The sequence below is a fragment of the Octodon degus genome, unplaced genomic scaffold, assembly GCF_000260255.1.
Source record: "Octodon degus isolate 3935 unplaced genomic scaffold, OctDeg1.0 scaffold00189, whole genome shotgun sequence".
NCBI lineage: Eukaryota > Metazoa > Chordata > Mammalia > Rodentia > Octodontidae > Octodon > Octodon degus.
This window is the reverse complement of record NW_004524765.1, coordinates 4,191,645-4,206,585: the sequence shown is the minus strand read 5'-3', so window position 1 is coordinate 4,206,585 and position 14,941 is coordinate 4,191,645. Positions and strand designations below refer to the sequence as shown.

The following is a 14,941-nucleotide window of genomic DNA, read 5'->3' as shown; positions in this document are numbered from 1 at the left end:
TATGAAGCTGCTTTCTCTTAGTTCAATGAACATAAAATTTGTACTAATGGTTTTTGGACAAGATACCATGTCGACATCTTCTACTATGAATAACTACCATGAAGACAACAATATGCAATGATGCAATGTATTATTAGGCCCTTGCCCTTAGACCAGGCAAACACTCATTCATGTGAGCTATCTCCCCAGCACCTAAGAGGTATCTCTACTAACCTGTTTTGAAACTGTCTCATTGCTATGTCTTTCTCAATAAAATTAATAAAAAAGAATAATGACATTAAAAAAATAAGTGAAATACAAGTAAATAAAAATTTTAAAAAGACTTCTTGAAAGCCAGCATTAATGTTGAATTATTTGCCCAAAATCCATAACTTCTTCTGTTAATCTGAGCAATAGATTTGATGATAAATGTAGATAATAGTAAAATCAGTGTTAATTAGTTCTTTCTGATTTTGAAAAATCTGTGATATATTTATTGTTGCATACTATCCTATTTCTCTTTGTTTGTCCTTTTGTTTTTGTTCTTCAAATAAAATCAAATAAAAAAATCAGTGAAAATATGTAAATAGCATGGCTAACCCTGCTTGCTCTTGGCTTGAGCTGTGCTATTAAAATTTTAAGAATGATTTGAGTTCTTCATCAATAGTGAAGACCTGGACATATGTGGAACTATAAATTAAATGAAAGAAATAGGATTCCTTTCTAGGCTGTATAGTGTCAGTTGCTATTTATTTATTTGATTATTTATTTATTTGAAAAAAGAAACCAGTATTTGGAACAGTACGATATTTCTCTAAGCAAAGTATAAACAATTCAACAATAAGTGCTATGTTACATGATGCTGTCTTCAAATTATTTGTTGAGTCTATGAGATACAGAGAGTCAGCTAGTCTTCCCTCATACCTGTCAGTCTGGGAATTGAGGAATGATGGAGGTTGTCTATGGGCCTTGTGTGAGGCTCTTCTGCCTCCGCTGCCTGCTATCAGTAAGAATACAGCAATTGAAGAGTGTATAATGAATCACAGTATGAAGCAGAAACAAGAAGTATATGAAAATGTAAAGAATAAGCCTGCACCAAGCAGAACACTGAAGGTGATCCAGCCTATTGCAGCTGGATCTTATGTTGGAAAAGAAAATGAGTTGCCTAAAGACTTATCAAAAAGAAAACATTCAAATGACCAGATAACACATGAGACTTCAAGCTCTGCAGCAGTTATTGACCCAGAATCTAATGAAAATGAGAATTGTGGAGGAGTCACTCAAGAAACATTTGATATTATGTCCCATTTGGGACACTTTCTGCCATGCTCTCGGGAAACTTTCCACAGCGAGAAATATTCACCAATCCTGTCCAGCCCAAGCTCAAGCCTTCAGAGTGTGAAGCTGAGCTCCCACATTCCACTGCACTGGTTGGATCTCCCTGGATCAGCCCATGCCAGCTCTGTGAGTGAGACCTTCCACCATGCTCTCGGGACCATTTCTACCATGCTCTCTCCAGAACATTCCACTCCTATAGAAAATGACAAAGAGAAGGAGCAAAATGGAATCTAAGGTCCAGAGCCCAGCCAGAACAAGTGTAGAAATTGGGTATCACACAGCTGAAATGTCTGAAATAGTAGCATCTGAAAAAAAGAAAGAATTGCAGAAAGGTATAGAGGAACTCAGATCAGAAATAACCTCTGAAATAAAAAAAAGAAATCTCTGAATTCACAGGTTCTAAAGTAAAGAATCAAATTCAGAAACACATAGAGAAATCAGATCAGAAATACTCTCAGTAGTAAAAGAATTTAATAAGCTCTTTTCAAGAAAACACAGATTTAAAAAAATAGAGGAGATTAGAAAAGTGATGGATTCTTTCAATGAGCAATACAGGAAAGAAATAGATCTCATGAAGCAGAGCCAAAGAGATATAAAGGAAATTAAAATCTCAATCACAAGCTTGAAAAAACTCTTTGAGTGAAAGTGAAGATTGAGGCACTGATCTTGAAGACGCTGTCACAGCTAGTGAAGATATAACAAAAGACCTCTTAAAAACAACTAGGATGCAGGAAAAAATAATTCATTACCTGCAAGACGATGTAAAGATAAACAATGTGAGACCAATAGGCTCAATGAGAAAGAAATCAATACAAATGATATAAAAAGTATATGGGGAGACCCAGTCCTAGCCCAGGCCCGGTGAGTGTGTGGGAGAGCTTCTGGCTACCCTGTGCCTGTGGGACCTACTGGTCCCAGCCCAGGCACAGCATGGATGAGAACTTCTTCCACCCCTTTGGAAAGCTCCCTACCATTCTGCAGTAACTTCTGTATGTGGCCTGCCAAGTAGGAAATTCTGCCGTGTTCTGGGAACTCCTAGATCCAGTCCTAGCCCAGGCCTGGTGAGTGTGTGGGACAGCTTCTGGCTACCCTGTGCTGTCATGACCTACTGGGCCCAGCCCAGGGGCAGCATGAGTGACAACCTCTTTCACACTCTTGGGACGCCAACTGTCACTCCGTAGTACCCACCGCCACACCCCGCCCACACAGTAGGAATTTTTGCCCCATTCCAAGAACCCCCAAATCCAGTCCTAGTCCAGGCACAGTGAGTTTCTGGTACAGGTGCCTCCCCCCAATCCATCTTGTACCCTCCAGACTCAGCTAAGACATGGCATACAAGCCTGGGGTGAGACACTGCAGCTGCAATTTCTTCAGAGAGCATAGGGGACAGAACCACCCAGGTAGTCCAGTAGCAGAACATCTTAAAAGAGGGGCACAACAGGTTCACCCCCAAGGGAAGCAGAAGGAAGGAGCTGAGCACAGCAGCCAGACCCAAGATAGCCACAGCTGGATAAATCCAAACTTTGTAGATCCGCACCTGAACTTCAGTAGGTGCCAATGTTATAACTGCGACAAAGATCTACAACAAAGGTCAGAAGACAGTGCTACACAAAATGACAATGAGAAGAAGCAAATTGCAATTCTCAGAACCAAGCCCACTCATAACAAGTGCATAGGACACTAACAAAGAACAAATTGGGAATCACACAGCTGAAAGCAATGAATCAATGGTTTCTGAAATAAAAAAAAAAATACCTCTAGAAAGGTATAGAGGAACTCAGATAGGAAATGAGAAAAGAAATCCCTGAATCAATAACATCTGAATTAAACAACAAAATGCAGAAACATATGGAGTAAACCCAATGCTAACCCAGAACAAGTGCAGAAGACACTAGCTCAGCTCAAATGTATGAATTAATAGCGTCAATAGTAAATAAGCAAGAGCAGAAAGTCGCAGAGGAACACAGAGCAGAATTCTCTTCTAATAGCTCAGCTCAAATGTATGAATTAATAGCATCAAAAGTAAATAAGCAACAACAGAAAGTTATAGAGGAACTCAGAACGGAATTATTTTCTGAAATAAAAAAAAAGAATTCTCAGAACTCATAGCATCTGAAGTAAAAAATCAAATAGAGAAATATAGGGAGGAAACTGAAACTGAAAAAAAAAACACTGCAGTAAAAAATGTACAACTGCTTCTAAAGAAGACATTAATAAAAAAAATAGAGATTAGAAAAATGACACACTCCTTGAATGAGCAATGCAGGAAAGAAATAGATTGCATGAGGCAGAGTCAAAGAGATATAGAGGAAATTAAAATCTCAATCACAAGTTTGCAAAACCGTTTAAGTGAATGTGAAGACAGTATCAGATCTTGAACATGTTGGTGGATATAGTGAAAAGGTAAGAAAGGATCTCTTAAAAACAACTAGGATGCAGAAAAAAATAATTCATCACCTGCAAGACTATGTAAAGATGAACAACGTGAGACCAATAGGCTCAATGAGAAAGGAGTCAAAAAAATGACATTAGAAAAATAGGGGCATAAGTACTATCAGAAAACTTCCGAAATATGAGGAAACAATCTGATATTCAGGTAACTGAAGCACACAGAATGCCAAGTAAACTCAAGCCAATTGAAAACACATCGAGACATATCATAGTCAAAATCCCAGAAATTCAGCACAAGAATAATGTACTGAAAGCAGCTAGAGAAAAGAAGCAGATCACATTTAAAGGAAAACCCATCAGAATTATGGGCAAGTCCTCTTCACAAACCATGAAGGCAAGAAGAGCATGGAGCAGATTAATTTAAGTCCTCTATGAAAAAAAAATTCCAGCCCACACCACTATACCCTGCAAAACTCTCTTTCAAGTTTGAAGGAGAAGTGAAATACTTTCATGACAAAGAACAGCTAAAGAATTTCATGATGGCAAAGCCAATCCTACACAGGATACTGAAAGATATTCTACAGAGGGACCAAAATGATCAGAACTCCATGAATGAGATCAGAAACAACCAACTAAATAAGGCAAGCAATTAAACACAGGAGAAAAAGGAGTAAACAACAGGTAAACAACATGTCAATCATAAGTCAATAGATCTCAATTCTAACCATCAATATAAATGGACTCAATTCACCAATTAAGAGAAATAGATTGGCACAGTGAATTATGAAACAAAATCGAACAGTATGCTGTATACAAAAAAAACACATTTAACTCATAAAGACATTCGCAGGCTGAAAGTCAAAGGGTGGAACAATATACTGCATGCCCCAGCTCCTCAGAAATAAGCAGGGGTAGCAATCCTATTCTAAGACATTCTCAACTTCAAACCAACAATGATCAAGTGAAATGAAGAAGGCCACTATATACTGGTTAGGGGAAAAATTCAAGAGGAAGAGATAATACTCATAAATATGTATGCGCCAAACACAGGAGCACAAAATTATATAAAGCAAATTTTACTCGACATGGAAAATCGAAAATCCAATACCACAATCTTAACAGGAGACTTTAACACCCCCTTATCCCCAAAAGATAGGTCAACCAGACAAAAACTTAGCAAAGAAATAACAGAACTGGACCAGAGCTTGAAAAAATGAACTTGGTTGACCTATACAGAGTGCTCCAACTAAACACAGCTGAATACACTCTTTTCTCAGCTTCACATGGGTCATTTTCTAAAATAGACTACCTACTGGTCCATAGGTCACGCTTAAGTATATGGAAGAAAACAGAAATTATCCCATACCCATTATCTGAACAGAGTGCAATAAAACGGGAAATAAATTATAAAAGATACCATACAAAAACCTTAAATACATGGAAATTAAATGACACCCTACTCAGCAACCAATGGTTGGCAGATGAAATTAAACAAGAAATTCAATAATATCTACTATGCAATGAAAACTCAAGCACAACTTATCGTAATTTATGGGATATGATGAAAGCAGGTCTCAGAGGGAAATTTATAGCTGTGAACTCACACATTAGGAAAACAGAAAGGAAAAAATTAAATACCCTAATGCTGCACCTTCAACAACTAGAAAAGGAAGAGCAAACCAAACCCAGAGCCCAAAGACAGGAAGAAATCATAAAGGTTAGATGAGAAATTAATTCAATTGTGATGAAGAAAACAATTAAAAGAATTAAGGATGCAAAAAGTTGGTTCTTTGAAAGATTACAGAAAATTAATAAGTCACTAGATAACCTCATCAAAAAGAGGAAAGAAAAAATTCAAATACAAGCAATAAGGAATGAAAACAGTGCAATTACCACAGACCCAGTGGAAATTCAGAAGATTATAAATAGCTACTTAGAGAATCTTTATTCTCACAGAATAGAAGACACAGAAGAAATGGACTGATTCCTACAAAGGCACAAATTACCAAAACTGAATCGACAAGATATAATCACTCTCAATAGCCCAATAACAACAAATGGAATACAAGATGTGATTAAAACACTACAGAAAAAGAAAAGTCCAGGTCCAGATGGATTCACAACTGAATTCTACAAGACATTTACAAAAGATGTAATCCCTATACTCATCAAACTTTTCCATGGAATTGAAAGGGAAGAAATCCTCCCAAAATCATTCCTGGAGGCAAGTATTATACTGATACCTAAACCAGGGAATGATGCAACTAAGAATGAAAAATAGAGACCAATCTCCCTGATGAACATAGATGCCAAAATCCTATATAAAATCCTAGAAAATAGAATACAGCAAATCATCAAGATCATACAACATAACCACATAGCATTCATCCCAGGGATGCAAGGATGGTCCAATATTCAAAAATCTATAATTGTAATACACTATATCAATAGAACGAAAACTAAAAACTACATGATCATCTCTATTGAAGTAGAAAAGGTTTTTGACAAAGTCCAACCCTCATTCATATTCAAAGTCCTACAGAAAATTGGAATAGATGGCCTCTCCTTCAATCTGGTAAAAGGTATTTATAAAAGACCAACTGCTAACATAATCTCAAATGGGGAAAAACTGAAATATTTTACTCTTAGATCTGGTACAAGATAAGGATGTCCTCTATCGCACTACTATACAATATATTTCTGGAAACATTAGCTACAGCCATTAAAGAAGAGAAAGAAATAAAAGGAATAAGAATAGATAAAGAAGAAGTTAAATTATCTTTATTTGCAGATGACACTATACTTTACTTGCAAGACCCAAAAAACAACACCAAGTAGTTACTAGAATTAATACGCAAATTCAGTAACATAGCAGGTTATAAAATCTATACCCAAAACAATAACATTACTCTACACAGACAACAAACACACTTAGAGGGAATTTATAGAAACAATACCTTTCACAATAGCACTGAGGAAAATGAAATACCTTGGAATATATCTAACTAAAGAAATCAGATATCTTTACAAGGAAAATTACAGTACTCTTCAAAAAGAGATCGTAGAGGATTTCAGAGAATGGAAGGATATTCCATTCTCCTGGATAGGAAGAACCAACATTGTGAAGATGGCCGTACTCCAAAGTTGCTATACAGATTCAATGCAATTCCTATGAAACTACCAACAACATACCTCACAGAGCAAGAGAAATCATTTCTAAAATTTATCTGGAACCAGAAAAGACCTAGAATAGCAAAGGTAATCTTGGGCAATAAAGACAAGGCAGGAAGCATTACAATTCCTCACTTGAAATTATACTACAACGCTACTGTGATAAAATCAACATGGTACTGACAAGAAAATAGACCTGAGCATCCATGCAATGGATTAGAAGATGCTGAAGCCCCTAGGATCACACTCATTCACCTTATATATGACAAAGAGGCCAAACATACTAACTGGAATTAAGATAGCTTCTTTAACAAATGATGCTGGAAAAACTGGCTCTCTACATGGTGAAAACTAAAACTTGACCCGGGTCTATCACCATGCACTAAACTAAAGTCAAAATGTATTAAAGATATAAACATTAAAGCAGAGACACTAAATCTCCTTTAAAAGAAAGGAGGAGGAACTCTTGGAGACATAGGGGTAGGCAAAGACTTCATGAACAGAAATCAAATTGCATGGGAGAAAGCTGAAAGAATTAAAAACTGGGACATGCTCTTACTGAGAAGTTTTTTCACGTCAAAAGAAATTACCAACGAAGTGAAAAGGCAACCCACAAATTTGGAAAATATCATGACAAATAAGTACTCAGAAAAATGTCTGCTCTCTAGAATTTATAAAGAAATAAAAAATACTAGGGCCCCTATATTTAAAGACCCAATCCAGAAATAGGCATCTGAGATGAACACACGCTTCTCAGAGGATGAAATTAAAGAAGCGAATAAATATATGAAAAAATGCTCCACATAAGTAGCCATCCACGAAATGTAAATTAAAACAATATTGAGATATCATCTCATCCCAGAAAAAGTGGATATCATAAAGAAATCACCCAACAACAAATGTTGGAGAGGATGTGCGGAAAAAGGAACCCTTCTCCACTGATGGTGGGAATGTACACTGGTGCAACCATTATGGATATCAGTGTGTAGAATTCTTAGAAATGTTGGACTGCAAATCCCATTTAAACTAGCTATTCCTCTGCTGGGAATTTTCCCGGAGTATCTGAAAACATCATATCATAAAGATATATGTGTGCCTATGTTTATAGCAGCACAATTTGTGATAGACAAATCTTGGAATTATCAAAGCTGCCCTTCACCTGAGGAATGGTTAAAAAAGATCTGGTATTTTTACATAATGGAGTATTATTCAGCTATTAAGAATGATAAACTCGAAGCCTTTTTATTGAAGTTAATATCACTTGAAGATATACTCATAAGGGAAATAAACCGGACACATATGTGGAAATATTGTATAGTTCCGCTAGTATAAGAACTCAAAAGAAGAAATACAAATAGAAATATATAATACAAGTAAAAGGAAAGCAGGATCTTGAGAACTAACTAATCAAGAGAGGGAAAGGAGAAGAGCTAGGAAACATGACAATGTCAAGCCATACATTTATATGTAGAATATGAACAAAGAAATGATCCTGAGAATCTCCAGAAGTTTTTTTGATTCTAACAGTTAATTGGAAAGATTCTCACCCTGACTAACTATATATACTGATACCTGTGAAATAAGCAACTGCATTGAAATGGTAATCTGTAATTGTAGTTTCATGCTTGGAGTGCCTGTGATTCTGGTCTTCTGAATACGGGCTGCTTTTCATGACATGCCAGTTGCTGCTGTGCTGTCTCTCTGGTAGATGATTGTTCGAAAAGAATGGGGTGGTGAATGAAGGCAAGAGATACGAAAAGGAATGTTGTGGGTCTGTCCTGCTTCAAGGTTGTATTTGGTTACATTTTTGGACTTATTTGTAAACATAAGAAGTCTATAATTCTTTATGACTATTTTTAAAATATATTCTAATTTTTAAATGTTTTTTATCATATTCTGTAGGGACTAAAATTTTAACATATCAATACTTGATGAAAAATACCTGTCCATGTTATGCCCAAGATATTTGCCATTCAGACAGATAATGTTGTTAAGCTTAACAGCCTGGTTTGTATGGTAATAACAATAAGCTCGTCTTCTAGATGATTAATAACCTAAGTTTGCAGACCAACATTAAAAGTAAAGGAGAGCCATAAGGAAAGCCAACATTTTGGCCCTATCCTTCCAAGGAAAATTAAGACTCAGGACATATGAGAACTTGTACTGTAACATCAGGTTACTCAGTAGTGCCACAAATTTTCTGATCAAGGAGATTATGGGGCCAAGGAGGAAAGTGATCGATCATGTAGAGTGTGCCTAAGGAGAGCCAAATGGAGCAAAAACATTTTCTCAGGCTTTCACAGAGAGCTCATTGGGCAAGCAATGGCCGTGATTCATCCACATGGCTGACACTGACAACGGTTCTACATTCTGAGGTACAGGATCTCAGGAAAAATCCTGAGGGGATTTCACTGATCTTCTCAGACCCAAAAGCTACAATTCTTGTTGCATAGGTCCTGCTTTACCTTGGTCTTAACCATCCAGTAGAAAAAGTGTAAAAACAAAGTTTAAGAAGTAAAGTCATGCTGTTATGTTGAGCTGTAGAGAACTCAGGTCATCAATTTCTGATATTGCCAGTGAAGCAGAAGACCCAATAATATTATGGACTACTGAACTCTTTTAGGATATTTTGCTGAGTTTACACACCTATAATATTTAAATGATAGAAATTAACAAAGAAAGGGGATACAGATGAACGTCCATTTTGTATCTGTGTATTCAAAGTGATTATAGATATATAGTTACATTCTCTTAATGAATAGAAGGATTTGTTCTAATGGTGTTTGTAAATGGGATATCATGTCTGCATCTTGTACAGTAATTAACAAAAAATAATAAAACTATATGGGTCGAAATAACAGTAAAAATATTCCCACATATGAGGGAAAAATCTGACATTCAGGAAGCAGAAGCAATCAGAAGGCCAAACAAGTTCTACCCAATGAAAACACACAGAGAGACATGTAATAGACAAGATCCCAGAAATTCAGCCAAAGAACAATATTCTGAAAGCTGTTAGAGAAAAAGCATATCAAATTTGAAGGAAAACCCATCAAAAGAAAGTCAGACTACACTTTACAAACAATGAAGGCAAGAAGAACATGGAGCAGAGTACTTTAAGTCCCCTATAAAAACAAATTCCATGTCAAATGACTATAATCTGCAAAACTCTCTTTCAAGTTTGATGGAGAAGTTAAATACTTCCATGACAAAGAACAACTAAAGATTTTCATGATGTCAAAGCAAACCCTAAACAGAATACTGAACGATATTCTAGAGGGGGAACTAAATGATCGGGACTACACTAAGGAGAACAGAAGGAACCCACTAAATAGGGCAAAGAATTAGGCACAGGAGGAAAGGGAATAAGGAGTAAACAAGATCAGGTAAATAACATTGATCGTAGGTCAATATATTTCAATTATAACCTCTAATGTAAATGGACTCAATTCACTGATTAAAAGAAACAGACTGGTCCAGTGGATTAGGAAAAAAATTCCAACAATCTCCTGTATACAAGAAAAACACGTAATTCATAAAGAAATTCATAAGCTGACAGTTAAAAGATGGAAAACAATACTACATATGCCAGAACTTCAGAAAACAACAAAGGTAGCAATTCTGCTCACAGACAGCCTCAACTTCAAACAAAGAATGATAAAATGAAGTAAAGAAAGCCATTATATATTGATTCGGGGAAAATTTCAAGAGAAAGAGGTAACATTCATAAATCTTTACACAACAAACTTGGAAGCACCCAACTATATAAGACAAATCATAATGGACATGAAAAGTGTAATGCTCAATAACACAATCTTAACAGTAGACCTTAACACACACTATTCCAAATAGACAGGTCAAGCAGACAAAAAGTTAGCAAAGAAGTAGCATAACTGAGCAAGAGCTTAGTACAAATGGACTTAGTGGACATATACAGAGTGTTCCACCCAAAAACTCCTGAATACACATTTTTTTCAGCAGCACATGGGTTATTTCCTAAAATAGACCACATACTAGTCAATAGGTTATGCTTAAGTATATGACAGAAAACAGAAATTATCCTATGCATATTATCTGACCACAGTGCAATTTAACTGGAAATAAATGACAAAAGAAAGCAGAAAAAAAACATAAATATATGAAAATTAAACAAAACTCTACTCAGCACCCAATGCGTTACAGAAGAAGTTTAACAGGAAATTGAACAATATCTACAATTCAATGAAAATTGAAGAACAACTTACCGGAACTTTAGGGGATGTGATGAAAGCACTTCTCTGAGGAAAATTCATAGCTGTGAACTCACACATTAGGAAAACAGAACAGGAACAAATAAACAGCCTATTGTTGCAAATCCAACATCTAGAAAAGGAAGAGCAAACAAAACCCAGAACCCAAAGATGGAAAGACATCATAAAGATTAGAGGAGAAATTAATTCATTTGAGAAGAAGAAAACAGTTCAAAAAATGAGCTAATCAAATAGCTGGTTCTTTGAAAGATTGAATAAAATCGATAAGCTCCTACCTAAACTCATCAAAAAGAAGAAAAAAAATCAGATACAAGCAATAAGGAATGCAAAGTGTGTAATTACCAGAGATCAAGAGGAAATTCAAAATGTTATCAATAGACACTTTGAAAACTCTTACTCTCACACAAGAGAAGAAAGACACAGAAGAATTAGACAGATTCCTAGAAAGTTACAAATTACCAAATCTGAAAAAGAAGATATAACAACCCTCAATAAAATAATAGCAGCCAATGAAATATGAAATGCAATAGAAACCTACTGATAAAGAAAAGTCCAGGTCCTGATGAATTCACAGCTGAATTCAACAAATTTTTGGAAGCTAAAACCCCTGTACTCCACAAACTCTTCAGTGAAATTGAAAAGGAAACAATCTTCCCAAAATCATTCCTGGAGGCAAGTATTATACTGATATGAAAACCAGGGAAACACTCAACTGAAAAAGAGATCTACAGGCAAATCGCCCTCATGAACACAGACACAAAAATACTCAATAAAATGCTAGCAAATAGAATACAGTAAATCATTAAGAAGATTATGCATTATGACCAGTTAGGATTCATCCTAGACATGCAAGCATGGTTCAATATATGCAAATCTAAAAATGAAATACATTATATAAATAGAGCCAAATCTAAAAAACACATGATTATCTCAATTAATGCAGAAAAGGCATTTGACAAAGAGCAACACTCATTCATGTTTAAAGTCCTACAGAAAATTGGAATACATGGCCTCTTCTTCAATCTGGTAAACACTATGTATGAAAACTCAAAGGCTAACATAATTCTAAATGGGGATAAACTGAAATCTTTTACTCTTCGACCTGGTACAAGACAAGGATGTCCTCTATCACCACTCATATTCAATATAGTACTAGAATCATTAGCTAGAGCTATTAGAAAAGAGAAAGAAATAAAAGTAATAAGAATAGGTAAAGAAGAAGTTAAAATATCATTATTTGAAGATGACATGATACTTTACTTGGAAGATCCAATAAACTCCACCAAGAAGCTACTAGAATTGATATACAAATTCAGTATCATAGCAGGATACAAAGTCAATACCCAAAAGACAATAGCATTCCACTACACAGATAAAAAACAACACTGAGATGGAAATTAGAGAAACAATATCTTTTACAATAGCACTGTGGGAAATGAAACATCTTGAAATTAATCTAAGAAAGGAAGTCAAAGATCTTTACAAAGCAAATTACAAAACTCTGATAAAAGAGATCATAGAGGATTTCAGAAAATGGAAAGATATTCTATGCTCCTGTATAGAAAGAACCAACATTGTGTACTCCCAAAACTGCTGTACAGATTTAATGTAATCCCTATCAAACTACCACGAACATACTTCAAAGACCTAGTGAAATCATCCCTAACATTTGTTTGGAACCAGAAAAGACCTAGAATAGCAAAGGCCATCCTGGGCAACAAAGATAAGGCAGGAGGCATTACAGTTCCTGACTTGAAATTATACCACAAAGCTACTCTGACAAAGTTAGCCTGGCACTGGCAACAAAATAGATCAGAGGATCAATGGAATAAATTAGAACATGCAGGAACCTCTATGAACACACTCAGCCACCTTATCTTTCACAAAGTGGCCAAACATGCTAATTGGAATAAAGACAGCCTCTTTAACAAATGGTGATGGAAAAACTGGCTTTCTACATGCCGAAAACTGAAACTTGACCCAGTTCTATCAAAATGCAATAAGTGGAAGTCAAACTGGATTAAAGATATAAATATTGAAACAGAAACATTAAATCTCCTGGAAGAGAAATTAGGAAGAACTCTTGAAGACATAGGGGTAAGCAAAGAGTTCACAGGAAAAAAAAATCAAATTGCATGGATAACACTTGAAAGAACTCACCACTGTGACCTTCTCTTATTGAGAACTTTGTGCACTTCAGAAGAAATTACTAGCCAAGTGAAAAGGCAGCTCATGAATTTGGAAAATATCATGACTAATAAAAAATTAGGCAAAAGTCTGCTCTCTAGAATTTACAAAGAAATAAAAATATTAGCACCCCAAAATTTAAAGACCCAATCTAGAAATGGGCATCTGAGATGAACACATACTTCCCACAGGACGACATTAAAGAAGCAAATAAATGTATGATACAATTCTCCACATCACTAGTCATCAGTGAAATGCAAATTAAAACAAAACTGAGATACCATCTCAACCCAGAATGAATGACTATCATAAAGAAATGACTCATCAAAAAATGTTGGAGGCTGTGGGGGAAAAGGAACCCTTTTGCATGACTGGTGGGAATGTAGACTGGTGCAATCATTAGGGAAATCAGTGTGGAGATTCATTTAAAAACTAAGACTGAAAATCCCATTCAAATCAGCTATCCCACTATTGGGAAATTTCCCACAGGAACTGAAAACTTCACATTATATGCATATATGTGCACCTGTGTTTATAGCTGCACAGTATGTGATGGCAAATTCTTGAAACCAACCAAGATGTCCATCACCTGAAGAATGGATGTAAAAGATGTGGTATTTTTATACAGTGGAGTACTAAGCTGTTAAGAATGATAAACTCGAAGCCTTTACATGTAAGTGGATGTTTCTTGAAGATATACTCATCCACGAAGTAAACTGAATCCACATGTATAAATATCATATAGTCTCCCTAGTAGAAGAACTCAAAGTAAAAAATAAAAAAATAATGGCATAGCACAAATGAAAAGAAAGTGAGAACTTGAGGATTTGTTAATGAAGAGAAGGAGAAAAGCTAGAAAACATGACAGGGGCAAAGTCATAGGTTTATACTCACAAAATGGGTAAGGCAATGGTCCTGAGAATCTACAGCATGTTTTTGAAAATAGTAGTTAATTGGTAAGTTTCTCACCCTGACTATATATTTTGATACCTGTGAGCTAAGCAACTGCACTGAAGAAAGCAATACGTAATGGTAGGTTCATGTTTGGAATGCCTATCATTCTGATCTTTTAATTATATTCTCTCTCTCTCTCTCTCTCTCTCTCTCTCTCTCTCTCTCTCTCTCTCGTAAGCATGTGTTTTAAAAAAGGGTAATAATTGAAAACATGAGACAAAAAAATCACAGGTCTGGCCTGCTACAAAGCTGTATATTGATAGATTTCTAAATTTCTGTGTAAAATATGCAAATGCAAATTCTTATTTTTTTAATTTTTATGTTTTTAGTCTTTTTTCTTCATATTCTAGAGGGACTTGAAGTTTAACATATTGATACTCGATGGAAAACACCTGTTCCATGTTATGTTTCAAATGTTTGATATTTAAACAGATAGTGAGGTTAAGCTCAACTGCCTATGTACAGGGTACTAATATCATTAAGCTTCCTTCTGGAAGGTTTAACAACTTAAGTTTGCAGATGAAAAAGTAAAGAAGGGCTGGGGAGGTGGCTCAGTGGAATAATCGCTTCCCTGGCAGGTGCAAGGACCTGAGTTCAATATCCTGTTCCACCAATAATAATAATAACAATAATAAGAATAAGAATAAGAATAAGAATAAGAATAAGAATAA

General features: G+C 35.6%; 1 pseudogene; it reads left to right on the top strand.

The window, feature by feature from the left end:
- Positions 1–1,014: 1,014 nt before the first annotated feature.
- The window catches only part of LOC101576591, a 15,448-nt pseudogene continuing 1,521 nt past the window's right edge, over positions 1,015–14,941 (top strand).